The sequence below is a fragment of the Primulina huaijiensis genome, chromosome 3 (assembly GCF_012295235.1).
Source record: "Primulina huaijiensis isolate GDHJ02 chromosome 3, ASM1229523v2, whole genome shotgun sequence".
NCBI lineage: Eukaryota > Viridiplantae > Streptophyta > Magnoliopsida > Lamiales > Gesneriaceae > Primulina > Primulina huaijiensis.
In genome coordinates this window covers 13,379,191-13,392,220 of record NC_133308.1, presented here as the reverse complement: position 1 = coordinate 13,392,220, position 13,030 = coordinate 13,379,191, and positions in this window count along the sequence as shown.

Genomic DNA, 13,030 nt, shown 5'->3' with positions numbered 1-13,030 from the left:
GGTCGCAATTTCTCTAGTCTGATTGTCAATCGTGAGCTGGCGCATGCGAAGGGCAGCCTGAGCACGGGTACTTGGAGCAGCCATTTCCTAGGATAAAATCGAAGGCAAAGCATTAGAATCGTATAAAGGATAGAAAGGCACAAATAATAGAAGCAAAGTGGTCGTGGAAAAATTTTGATACTAAGAATTGCGAAGCGATTGAAGGGATAGCTTTCTGAAGTCTATTCGAAATTTAAGAATCAGATGAAAGTTGGATTTCAAGAACAGATGAAAGTTGGACTCAAATTGGGATGCACTAGGCTTTTGCAAAAATTTGGCTTCAGCAAATTTTGTCTATCAAAATCCAAGTGGGATTATAAACCTGGCGGCTCTGATACCACTTAAATGTCACGCCCCGTGTCCGAAGCGGCGGTGACATCCGGCATTGTTTAACAATTACATTGAAAACAATAAAGCCTCGTATCAAATCAAACCAGTCTTTTTCATAAATAATATATTGTCTTACAATGACAAGGAAAAAAACTTTTACATCAGAGTTTTTCAAAAGCTAAACAAAAAGGAATACAATTTCTCTATTTCTCGAATTCTGATCACCATCCCCAAAACGCTTCTTGCTCCTCCTCGTTCATTTGTTCTTCATTTTTATCTGAAATTTGTAAGGGGTGAGTGTTTTGGGAAACACTCAGCAAGTGGGGGTCGATCGATTCCAAAGATACATATAGAACTTAATACTTTAAAAATTTCTTTTAACATACTTTCAAAACTTAATATTCTTGACTTGACACAAGAGAAACGAAGCGAATAAAAGACGGAGCTTATCAAATGATTCAGAACAGAACATAAACAATTCAGATCATTTCAGAGCAGACAAAACACACTGTTACTCATCTCATTTCCATGGTCAAATTGTCCCCAATATGTTAGTCCTCTAAGGGGTGAGGTCAGAACATGATTTTATACCCACCAATGGGGTCAGAACAAAACATGGTTTTATACCTACCCACCAATGGGGGACAGAACATGGTTTTATACCCACCAATGGGGGCAGAACAGACCATGGTTTGCTACCTACCCACCAATGGGGGCCAGAACATGGTTTTATACCCACCAATGGGGTCAGAACAGAACATGGTTTTATACCTACCCACCAATGGGGGCCAGAACATGGTTTTATACCCACCAATGGGGGCCTGAACAGAACTACAATTCTCGTCCCATTTCAAATTCGAATCGTAACAGTGCGACATAATTCAGAAGTAACAGACAGAAGTTTTCAGATATTCAGATTTCAGAGTTATTCATACAGACACAGCGGAACCAAGAATTTCGAAACTTAGAAGAGAACACATAATCGATCGAAATTTAAAATAGAACATACTGACATTTTCGAAAAAAGGGACACACCAACATGCATGTCACGTTATTTATATCAAAGTTTAAAATAGAAACGAAGTACATAACAAAAGCCCACTTACCTATCTTGAAGGTAGAACCGAATTTATTTGCAAACTTTGGCACCTTGCCTCTCGAAATTTCCGCAGCACCTCGACGTATCTTTCACAAATACTGTCTTTACTCCGACAGCACCTTGGCACAGGATGACAACTCTAGACAGCACAAAATCTTCCCTTCCTTTTCTTCCTTTACTTCGGCCGAATGGTTTAGGGAGAGGGGGAGAGAGGACCGAAATTTTAGAGGTCTTGGTGGTGTGTCATCTCTCAACCAAATGAGTAGTATTTATAGATACAAAAAAAACTCTCCACCTTGCCACCCCCCCTTGGCCGAAATCTTGGCCATCAAGAAAGGCTTGAATGTGATTAATTGTAGACCAAAATTCCATGTGGTCTTCCAAATTCCAAGACTAGTTATAATGATGGGTTCATGCATTCCTCAAGTTCTAGAATGATCATCCGAACTCCCATGCATATAAAGTTTGTCTTAACTCCTAGCTCCTTCATTGATTATTTCTTGCATAATTAATTTGTACAAACATTTAGCTCCTCCCTTAGCTCCCTTTTTGGTCTTGTTAGGACAAGCTTGGTTGAGCTGACGAATTGAGTCCTTGAGCTGGGGTTTTATTCCTCCCGTGGTAACTTCTCAATGGATACTGTTAATTACAGCTTGGCCTCCCGCTCAGCTAAACCCCGAGCTTTGACGTTATTCTCTCGAGCTAAATTTACTGAAAATTTAAGTTAATATGCAAGTCGTTTAGTTGTAACGAAAAATTGTCGAACTTATTTTAAGTTAACTTTCAAGTTCATATCACCTACTTGATTTGCTTTGGATCGGAAAATCTCGGGTTCTCACACGTTTGGGATTTTAGAATTGAAATTTGATAAGTTGATAAATATTTTGGGTATAAAATAAGGAAAATAATATACAATAAGTATGGTCATCCATCTTTTAATATTGGGAATCGTAATAAAAATTGAAATTCGAGGTTATAATGGTATAGCACTAAGTCATTAAGGGTTTTCTTAAGTTGCAAATTGAAAATAAGGATTTAAAAGGTAAAATTAATTGGGATCAAGGAGACGTAAGGACATTCTAGAGTTTAATTTTTATCAGAGTAAGAACAGCGGAAGCGTGAATTTTTGGGATACTAGAACTAAGTCTAAACTTTGGGTTCTTAAGGATAAGCGAATTTCGAGGACGAAATTCAATTTAAAGGGGGGGGGGAGATTGTAACGCCCCGAAAATTTTAAGGTACACGTAAACCACATGCATTCAATTATTAAATTATGTTGTATTTTAATTCATTGTTTTAATTGCATTATTTAATTATATTATGCATATTTACATGTTTAAAATATATTTTTCTACATGGTTGCATTAAAATGTATTTTTAAAGGTTATTCGAGTTGCGATCGAGGAACGTGGACCGAAGGCTGAAAAAAGTAAAATGTTTTATTAAATAATTGTTTTTAATTATTTAAAATATGAGTGTTGCTTTGTAGTATTTTTGAAAATATGAGGTTTTGAGTTGATTTTATACGCCGGAACGTAAATTTTATCGGTATTGATTTTTCAAATAAAATACGAGCTTTTTTGCAATCCGGCTAATAAATTCACAAATTTATTTTTACCAAAACCTTGTTAATATTTTATTTAAAACCTAATTAGACTAATGGGCTTAATTTAATTGGCTTATTAGGCCAAAGCCTAGTTAGTAGTTAATTAGTGTATAAAATATATTAAACCCCACCCCAAATTAAACATGACCCACGCCTCCACCTAGCAACACAATTCAGAATTTCTTTACACTCCAAAAACCCACGGCACCCACAATCACATCAAGGAGAGTTTGGTTTTGTCATGTAAATTCAAGCCAGGATCGTTCGTCGCCGTTCTTCACAATCGTCAACGGTTTTTCGTGCGTTTAAAACGCAAAAGCACGTCATAATTCTTCATCTTCTCATCTTTCACACCATAGTAATTATTTAAAATTATCTTGCATGAAAAACAAAGGACACTTTGTTATATTTTCGTTTTGCATATGTGATTTTTAAAGTGTGGTTTATAAACAAAAAACATGAATATTATGTTGATTAGGGGCTGACATGATTAGGATAGGATGAGGGATGTTTTTTTACATGTTTTATTGAGTCCTTAACCACCCCAATACGTTGCAAACATGAAGAGAAATAAGCTGAAACCATAGGAAATTCAGAAAGATGAAGTCGTGAGTTTCTATGGCTTGTACGAAAATTCAAGGGACTTGGCTAGGGTGCATGGGGGCTTGGGGCTCAACCAGGTCTAGGGGTTGGGTCCTAAGGGTCGTGGCTAGGTCCTAGGAAGAGTCCTAGCATGGCTAGGACTCGTGGTTCAGGCTGGGGAGGAGTCCATGAAAGTTAGGACACTCCGCAAGCACTTCTCGCGTTCGGTCCCTGTACAGGGGGCTGCGGCTCGGTTAAGGGCTGGGTTAGGGGGTCTGGACGGTGGCTTAGGATGGTTCAAGGAGGGGTAGGAATGGTCAGGGCTCGTGGTGGCTCGAGCAAGAGCCCACGAGAAGGAACGCACGCACGCAAGGGGGAGGGGGAAACGCGCAGGCTGTTCTGATTCAGGTGCTTTGTGCGCTAGTTTCAGGACATGGGTTGGTCTGGGCTTTGGCTAGGCATGGTCCAGGGAAGGTTAGGGTCAGGTGGGCTTGGTGGTGGCTCGACTGGAAGGGTCCTAGGTTGGTTAGGAGTCCTAGTACAACTAGAACACAAGACACGCACACAGGCAGAATATTGGGCCTGCTGTTCAGCAAGTTTTGTCAGGCCAAGTCCGGGTTTTTGGGATGGGCTTGCACAGTAGGGTCCCTAGATGGGTTGGCTAGGTTTTGGCTCAAGGTAGCTTGGGCGTGGCTCGAGTAAATTGGGAGATGGCTCGGGTGGTTCAATAAGGTGTCTAAAACGAATATTAAAGAACAAAAATTGAATCCATGGGTTCACGGGAGTGGCTCATGACTTGGAAGGGTAGAATAAATCTTATAAATGTTATGTTTAAAATTTGGGATCAAAATAATGAGTTTTGGATTTATTCGGGATTTAATCGCCTCACGAAACGCTAATTAACGAGTTAATTGAAAAGCCTAGTTTTAAGCTTTATAAAATTATGGAAAATTGTATTTAATCTTAAATAATTATTAAAAGTCTAAGCTTTAAATTTGGGAATTTTATATTAAGTTTTGGTTTAGTTCAGGATTAAAACGCATTATTACGTCATATTTAAAGATTAATTTAAAAGACCTCGATTTAGGCTAAATAAAAATATGAGAAAATTCATGTAAGCTTAAATAATTATTTGGGACATGTTAGAGTCAAGGAAATTAAGAAAATGTCAAAAAAGGTAAAATTTTACGTCCAGAGGTAAAACAGTCATTTTACACATAGAAATTATTAAACGTCATGGCAGTGTCCTGAATGCTGTTTTATGTGCTAATATGATTATTTCAAATGCTTATGAATTTTTATGACATGGATTTTAAATGTTTACGATTTATTATGTCAAAATGTTATTTTATAAGGTTATGATTTAATATGTTAAAATGTTTATTTTAAATGTTTGAGATTTAAATGCATATTTTAAGTGTTTATGATGTTGAAATGTTTATTTAAAAGATTTATGGATTTTTATATGGTGAAAGGTTTCTTTTAAAATATTTATGGATTTTTATGAGGAAACGATAACGTTAAAAGATATGTTGCATGCTTGTTTTTGAAAAGAAAAGGATATTAAATGTGTGATTTTTATAAAATGATGATAATATGAAACGTTGAAGGAAGTGAAGTAATTGTGACTAATACGATGATATGTTGGAAATGTCGTGAGGGTTATGGTCTCAGTGGGAGCCCGACGATCGTGTTTCCTTGGATACGGATATGTATATGTATACGATAATATGTTAATACGTAAGGCCAAGGTCCAGTTGACCGGTGAGAGTGTTTCTGGGGTCCCCGCCGCCCAGTACTGTGGTTACATGTAGATGGATCCATCGCCCAACACGTAGACGTAGACATAGATGAACACGAAAGTCACAATTAACGATCTGAATTCAAAGAAAAGAAAAAAGAATATGTATATGTTGATGATGATATGAATATTAATATGTTTATGATGATATGAAAACGTTTATGCAAAAGTGTATGAAAAAGTTTATGTTTAAAGATGATGCATCATTATGAAAATGTTTTCCTTTAAAGTTTATGCATCATGAAAATATTTTTGAAAACGTTTATGGTTAAATTTTATGCATCTTCATAAAAACGATATTTTAAATACAAGTATTTTTCACTGTTGCATTTTATCTGTATTATGTATTACTTGTTATCAAGGATATGACGTGTTGAGTCTTTAGACTCACTAGGTGTGATTGATGCATGTGCTATTGATTATGAATATGTTAATGGAGGTCTTGATGGTTGACTTTGCTGGACTGGAGGTGCACATAACCCGATGACCGACGCTAGTTTTCCGCACTAGTTATGATTTATGATTTTAAGTAATGTTAAGAATATTTTTATGACTTTTAATTATTTATGTGTGGTTTTTGAGAGGTTATAGTATGGGCTATTTCCTTTTATTTTCAAATGTCAGTAGGTTAATTTATTTTTAAAATGATGTCAAAATATTTTATGATTCGGCCGAATGCTAAGTGAGGTTTTTTTTTTAAAAAAAATTTTCTAGCACATTTTAAGAAACTGATTAAGCAGACGTTTCAATATTTTCTTGAATCGAGGTACCTATCAGCAGCGTAGAAAAAAAAGATGGAGATGTATGGTGTGGGGGAGCCGAATAAAGGAATGAAATCCTATTCCTGGCTAACGATGGAGATGCAAGGTGTTGGGGAGCCTAATAAAGGAATGAAGTCCTATTCCTGGCTAAAAAGGCAGAACACATGGATTTGAATCTGAAATGAAAGGTTCTAATATAGTCCTTTTATAACCGTATTCCAATTCAGTCAAAAAAAAATTTAAATTTGCTGCTGATGGCTACTGAGTGCAGAGGAATAGAGGAGAGTAAGACTTACACTAACATGCTGATTTAAATTTCTGACAATGGTTGAGAGTGTATCCCTCTATCATATATGATGCTAGGACTAACGACACACATACACGTTCAGGTTTTATTTAAAACAATGTCCAGACCTAGGAAAGTGCGAAGAGTTGTGCTTTTGCATTGATTGACTAGGGAATATGTCGAGTTTCGCTGAGGCTAATTGGGACCATGAGCCCGCTGTCGAGCTATTTTGTGTCATGTTCCGTTTTGTCGTGTCACATGTTTGGCTCGAGGGCAAGAAAAATGTTAGTATTGGGGGGGTTGATATAGGTGGATTTTACGTGTTTTTCATATTATGTGATGGCTCATTGTGTTGCACGTATCATTTGGATTGCATGCATTTTGTGACATTTTTGCATATATAATGTTTTCTTGTTGCTCATATGTCTCGTGGGTGAAAATGCAGGCAATTCGTGAATAAAGTGAAGAAAAATGGTCGATTTGCGAGAGACCTCTGCCCGGGCCAACACTTAGATCCGCCCGGGCGCCTGCAGGGTGTGAAAAAAAAGATTATTTGCGCAAGCTATCCGCCCGGGCGGTTAATTATGTGCGCTCGGGCGAATGGGGGATGATATGGAAAGGGATTTTGGACGAATTTGAGGGCATTCAGGGAGAATTCAGCAGCCAAGGCGCCTAGAGAAGGAGAGAAAAGCTTGGAGAAAGTTCGCTGATTGAAGATTTCGAAACGGGCAACGTTTTTTGCAGATTTCGTCACGTCTAGTATTTCTTATTTACAATTTATCATTTAAACATTGTGTTGTTTATTTTGACTATGAATTCGAGTAGATAACTTACATTATTTGTTGGGATTTAATGGGATCCAACCCCAAACTATTATTTAATTATTTTACTTCTTGACTTTTGATTTATTCTTGAGTATGATATTATTTTCATTGTGTTATTAAAGCGTAACTAACTTTAATAATAATCTCATATTGTGAGTGCGTTCGAGAGAATAGCTTGTTATAGGAACGAGTAGCATATTCCGTGGATCTACAATTTACATAGAAATATGAAATTGGATACATGTTGATAGTCATAGTCTTAAGGGTCGAAAGTTAGGGGATTTCATCGATCGGCATGCGATTCACCTTTGATAAATAATTAAAGAAATTTAATTACTTCATTACGTAGAATTAGTTTGGCATAGCTCGAGAGGGCGTGTTCAATTGAATAAGAAATCCTGTCGTAAGCGTAAATCACTATCGAACGAATTAAGTAAATAACGAGGGGTAGGTGAACCAAAATTCCCAAAAAATTCATTTTTCATTTAATTTTAATTAACCATTCTAGATTATATATCTCATCATTTAATTCTTGAATTTTATCTTTGAGTTTTTATTTAATTGCACTAATAGAAAACAATCATCCAAATTTCGTTGCTAAAGATTTGATAACTGGAAATAATAATTGCAAAATATAGTCTCTAGTGGAACGATACTCGTACTCTAGTACATTATATTACTACTTGACATCGTGAACTTGCGATTATTTCGAGCTTAAATATTATTAATTTGGACCTAGAGTTTTACAGTGCAAGTTTTGCTCGATTAGATACTTGCACTGACGTGTCGATTGAAATCTCTTACAGCTTCGAAAATTTTAGTGTGGAAATGCATGATGCTGGAACCAACATTGCACACACACGTCTTAAATCCATGAAAGATTATAGAGCTTAAACTTCGAGGTGATATACCAAAACTAGCGTTGTGCGCTATTCGATGAGAATTATGTTGGTATTCGTTGAGACAGACCAGAACCATGAATGCACCGACAAGCTAATTCTTGTTTTGTTGTGACCTATTTTGCTCGAGGGCGAGCAAAAGGTTAGTATGGGGGGTTGATAGAGATCATATTTAAGTATTTTATTTCATCCTATGAGTCTTAGTTTGCATCATTTTGTCTGCATGTTGTCCAAATTTTGGTCATTTTATCTTAAATCATTGCATTTGATCATCGCTCACCGAGTTCTACGAATGTGCAGGAGAAGAGCGGAAAAGACGAAAATTCAACCGGAACTGAAGCTGAGGTCAGAGCACCTCGTGCTGAGGAAAGATTTCTCGATCGGCCCAGTGCAAAAGGCAAAATAATTATCATTTTGACAGAGGACCTCGCGCTAGGGAAATATTTCTCGACCGCCCCAGCGCAAGAAGATCACGTTTTGAAAAAAAAGAGAAGCCACAAGAGATTGGAGGAGAGGATTGGCTTGGAGTTGAAGAATTTCAAGATTTTCGAGCACTGTTCTTCTCGTTCTTATCAAGTCTAATATTTCTAGTTTCGAACTTCTAGTTTAAACATCGTTTTGCATACTTTTATCATGAATTCTAGGAGCTAACATTTCATATTTGTTGAGATTTAAGGGGATCCTACCCCGAAACCGTGTTTAGTTAATTTAACTCTTGATTTTTGATTTATTCTTGATTATGCTAGTGTTTTTCATTGCATTATTAAAGAGCCACTAACTTTTATAATAATCTCATATTGCAAGTGAGTTCGAGAGAATAGCTTGAGATAGGAACGAGTAGCATAGTCCGTGGGAATTACAATTTGCATAGAGATATGAAATCGGATGTGCGTTGATAGTCATAGTCCAATAGGTTGAAAGCTAAGGATTTCATAGAGTGACATGCAATTTAGTTTTGATAAATAATTAAAGAGATTAATTACATCACTGTGTTGAATTAGTTTGGCATAGATCGAGAAGGCGTGTTCAATTAGTTAAAAAATCCTATCAAAAGTGTGGATCATTGTCGAATCCAATTAATTAAGTTAACGAAAGGTAGGTGAACCAAGATTCTCAACAAATTCATTTTTCACCGAATCCTTAATCAATTATCTTAGCTTATTCATTTCATCATCTAATCCTTGAATCATTTCGTTGTTTATTAATTAATCATTCTAGTGGTTAGTAATCATTCAAATCACCGTTTCTTAAAGTTTAATAGTTGGAAATAAAAATTGTGAAATATAGCCTCTAGAGGAACGATACTCGTAACGTGTACATTATATTATTACTTGACATCGTGCACTTGCAATTATATCGAGCTTGAATTTTATTGACTTTTTACCGAGGATTTCACAGTGCAAGTTTTTCTTGATCATAAAGTAATTCCATATGATGGAAGATGTTGAAGTTTGCTTAACTGCTGACTAAGTGAGGAGAGCGGAACGGCCTATTTTGGTGAAAGAGTTCACAAAACTGACAGCTGCCAAAAATGGGTCAATGTAAATTTTGATCTTCGAAAAATTTCTATTTTCATTACATAAACAAGATATGTACCATTGGTACATCGGCGTTGTCTAATCGTCGATCGAGATTATAATGAGTTCATAATTATGTATTTAATAAATTTAGAATGTACTAATATTATTAATAATGTTAGTAGTTGTGACTATTATATGTACATGATTCTCATGAATATTCTAGAAGGGTCTAGAATTTATTAATTAATTTATTAACGTAAATTTTCGACGACCCAAAATTTTCAATGAAAAATTTCGGCCACTTTCTTTCATCGCAACGCCACCAAATTTCTTGAATTTTTGTGATCCAGTCTCGACACAAAGTTTGTTTTGATCTCTACTGCAATCTAAGCAAGGAATCCAGTCTCCGATTGTGTACTTGATTAGGTGATCAAATGAGGGAGATCTTTTCATAAAAATTAACAATAATGACAAACTCTGCTAATCTTGGATTGGTTTGGTGTCTAGCGTTAAATACGTAAAGGTAAATAGATCTAAAAATCCTATAATTTTTTAAGTCATACAAATCCCATGAAATGTTTTACACTTCAAAGCAAAAGTTTTAGACTTCTATTGTGCCTTGGGTGCGAGAAAATGTTACTCCAACAGTTGTCGAAAGCTTCTTTGTCCTGCTTTGTGAGCCATTGTGGGTGGAATTAAAAAATGGGGGTGAGAACAACGAGGTGCGTTTCCTGATTTGATCGTACTTTGCGTATTAGTTCATCAATGAGAAATACTGTAAGGTATAGGAAATTAGAACTACGTAACCTGACTGCATGCAATCTAGAGTATTTATTAAAATATGTGTTTAATTAATTTATTGCATGATATGTGGCTTAGTTCATGATTTATTTAAAGTTTCATGCATTAGGGCTTTAAGTTGTATTTCGTGCTCGAACGAGGAACAAAGACTGGGGATAATCAGTAAAAATGTTATTATTAAATAATAATTTTTAATTATTTAATATATGGTGTAATTAAGTTTGATATTTGAGAATGGGCCTTGGTTGGTTATTTTTATTCGCCATGCCATATTTTAATCGGTACGCAAATTTTAGCGAGTCGGGTGACTTTTTGAGTGTTCGATCTATATTTTCACAAAAGTAACTAAACGAAATATTTTTTTGGAGTGTTATTGGGCTTGACGGGTTTATTTTATTGCTTAATGGGCTTAAAACCTTTTATAAATCCTTTGATTATTATTTAAGGCCCATTAGTGTAACATAATATTGACTTAAACTCAAAAATTAAAACCCTTAACCTAGTGCTCCCATTCGGCCGCCCCTCCAACTTTCTCCAGTAGCCTTTTTCGAGTTACACCAGCAACCACTTAAAGTTTTCAAGAAAAATCTTTCACCGTCTCTCCAGTGCACGTTCTACGCGAAGATCTTCAAGTTTTCGAGCGTTTAAACGCAAAAGCATGCCATAAAACGTTTTTTTTCTCATCATTCACGTTACTATATGTCGGTTTGTATGTTTACGCATGGAGAATCTTTTGATTTATGTTGTGGTATTGTTTTTGCAAAGTTTGACATGAATATGCCTACACCTTTTCACGAAACTCACGTTTTTCTTGATTATGATACAAGGGGCAGCCACGACTAAGGGTTAAGGGGTTGTACACATTGGGAGTCATGGTGTCAAGGGGCTGGAGTCTCGAGGTAGTCGCGTTTTGTAAGGGCCTATCGCACGTCTTTAGTGGAATGGTTCGGTTGTGGTTAGATCGGAGAAAATGAGTGATCTTGCGGTGCGAGGGCCATTCCAAGACTTGGACCAGACCCTGGTGGATCTATCATGGCCTAGGATCGCTCAAACGCTGCTGGTCATGGTCATAGGGCCGGTCGAGGAAGTTAAGTTGAGGGTGTCTCAATTGGGCTTGTTTAGTGAAGTTCGGGTAAAAAAAGCTCAACAGCGTGCATGGGGCTAGGGTCCTTGGCTAGGTTTTCCAGGAGGGGTCCAGTGGTGAGCTAGGAGTGTTGGTTCGAGGCTGGTTCGAGTTGGTGGAGAGTAGGGTAGAAGATGGCTTCGCAGAGTTTGGGACCTTTTTTTGCCGTAGGGTTGGCGCTGCGGCGCTTGGTCTTCGAATTGGTAGCGCTACAGCACTGATGCCGGGCACCTAGGCGCTAACCAAGAACCATAGTGACTTAGTGTCAGCGCCTAGGCGCTAGTCCAAGGTATGAGAGGCTTTAGTTTTAGCGCTATTGTCTCGTTTGGGTATTGATACGTTGTTATGACCAAATTCAGTGAGGGTTAGATTGGGTCATACGAGGCTTGATTAGGAATCTTTGAATTATGATTTAAGAATGGTCGTTTCCGAGTCGAAATTTTAAGGTCCAGGGGTAAAATGGTCAATTAGGGTTTCCAGGGGCAAAATGGTCATTTTGCACTAGGGTTGAATTAGCCGTCCTAACAGGACCCTGCTCACAATTTGAAATGTTTTAAAATGTTTATGTTACCACGTATATGACTTTTTATGGAATTTTGAAAAATACGTTGTATGCTTGATTTCAAGAAAAATTTACGTATTTGCATAATTTTTATAAGTGATGAATATGATGACATGTTTTGAAGGATGAGAGTTGGTTGTGACTAATATGAATACGGTAAGACGATGACATGTAAGGCCAAGGCTTAATAGATTGGTAATATTGTCGCTGATGTCCTCGCCGTCACACACAAAATCGATAAAAATTCAAAGAAAGAAAAGTAAAATATAAAAAAAAATTAAATATATTTGAAATTAAATTATAATTCCCTGGCAACAACGCCAAAAACTTGATGCGACTTTGATTGTTGCACTTCCAAGAGCAGGTTGCCCACAAGTAGTATAATTCGATTAGTCCGAATATCGTATCCACAGGGAAGCTAAGGTAATTACAACTCCACAACAATGTCCTTTGGTTTTTTTTTCTTTTAATTGTTTGAATCTTTAATTGGTTATTTTTAACTGTTCAAATTTTAATTTAATTAGTTGAGATTAGAGGATCCACTCTTGGTATTTTAATAAAGTTAACATTAATGAATATTATCGAAATCCACTAAATAAAATGGTTCCAATATATTAAATAATCATATTTATATTATGTTAGATATTATTATCTTATAAGTATATAATATATAACAAAACTTATAATTGTTATCAAGTATTTATTGTGCTATATATATATATTTGTAAATACTAAATCAAGGTTCTCACTTTAAAAGGTTAGTAATACCAAACTAACATTTAAATGGTAGCAAGAAA